The sequence below is a fragment of the Trichinella spiralis genome, assembly GCF_000181795.1.
Source record: "Trichinella spiralis strain ISS 195 chromosome Unknown Scfld6311, whole genome shotgun sequence".
Taxonomy (NCBI): Eukaryota; Metazoa; Nematoda; class Enoplea; order Trichinellida; family Trichinellidae; genus Trichinella; species Trichinella spiralis.
In genome coordinates this window covers 1-1924 of record NW_003533250.1, presented here as the reverse complement: position 1 = coordinate 1924, position 1924 = coordinate 1, and positions in this window count along the sequence as shown.

The following is a 1924-nucleotide window of genomic DNA, read 5'->3' as shown; positions in this document are numbered from 1 at the left end:
GTCGGCAAGCTTGGTCACGTTTGAAACCGGAACAATTTTCCACTTGTTCTTGCCCGGGCCGTGCTCTTGCGGTACAAGCACATATTCAGCTTTTCGAGCTTCTTGACTATTCGAAGGTTAGAACATTAATGAGCACATTGTCCACTGCCACGCAAGTGATATTTCTGCCGGAGCAGCAAAGTCTGCTGGCAGCACAGCCGGCTCCAACCATGACTTCCAGCTGAGCGACAATTGCCAACATACTGCAGAACAACAAGCCCAAAGATGCCACCATTGTGTATCGAAATTTTCAAATTCACTTATACAGATCGCTTCACTTCAACCGCTGCTAAATATGCTAGAAAAATATTCGCATCCAATTACAATCGCACGACAATCGAAACGCGACCAACCAATCAACAACAACAACAAATAAATACCCGCAATGCTATGACCCTAAATTTTCCGGCTATTCTATTGTCATCATCACATTATGCAGATGTAGATTTAATATAATTTTTCTTTTTATTAAAATTAACAAGTGAAAAAAACGATTGTGAAAATAAATTGCTTGCCATATTTCACATATTATATATGTGTGTATAGGTGTATGTAATTCCGCAATAGAAGAAAGAAATTATTTTCAAAGCTAAACTATATTATTAGGTGGACAGAAATGCTAAAAATGAAAAAAAAATTTTTTTAATTCCACAGTATGCCTATTTTTTTGAAAAGAATTACTATTATCTTTTCATTGTTTGATTGACTGAATGGAGGGAGCAGTGCAGTAAGAATTGTTCAAAAGTAGCAAACCAATGTCGGGGCCAAGAAACAAGCGATCATTATTGAAAAAGATATTGTCAATTTTATCGAGTAGATTTTTTCCGTGTGAAAATTCATTTTAATCAGTTTTACAAGTTGCAACACGCATACACATACCGAGAAAGACGAAAAATAAAAGCAACTTCCTTTCAATGAATGAACGAATGAATCAATGCATCACAACGCTGTTATTCTTAACGTGAGAAATGAAATAATGCCACAAATTTTCATTTTCTATTTCACACTGTGAACAAATAACTTTGTAAATTTCTATTCAACTGAAACCTACACCAATATTCAATAATTTCAGTGAAATTAAAAAACCAAAACGCTGATAATATTTTCATTTTCATATTTAGTTACATTTTCATTCATAAATAAATAGACAACCATAATTTCGTGTAAAATCTCAATAATCGATAAAATCAACATGCAATTGAACAATTTGAATCTTGATTAACTAAAGTTTAAAGATTGAACACGGATCTGAATGTTGAAAAATTCAAAACTGTCAAAAGTTTGTCAGTTGATATTGCATAAATTATTTTAAAAAATTAATTTTAACAAACTATTCAGCATTTCATATTTTGATAAAGTTTAATAATAATAATAATCAACAATATTTTGAATAATTTGCTGTTAAAATGTTATCCCGTGAAAAGATTTCAACATTCAATTGATGACCACCAGCTGTATTGCGCATATTATTTATTGATTGAACGGACTTGTTGATTAAAAAGTAAAATTATGCACAAAAATAACCGCAATAATAAAATAGATGATTTATTTTTTAAAAACATAAATACAATGCATGAATTGAACTTACGTTTGCTTTCAGCATGTGAACAAGGACATTTTTTTTATCAATGAAAATAAATTAAACTGAAATAGAATCTATTTTCAAATAACCACACACCTTTGCGTAGTTCAGAAGAATGCCAGAAGAAATAAATTGATCTATATAAATGAAAATTAAAGTGCAAATATTCCGATGATTTGTTGGTCACTTTTAACGAGAAACATTATAATTCACACACGTACAGTAGAGATGTTTTAAAATTATTTTCAGCATAGAAGTTTAATATATTCTTCTATACAAAAGATAAAAAGTTGAAAATTTAAG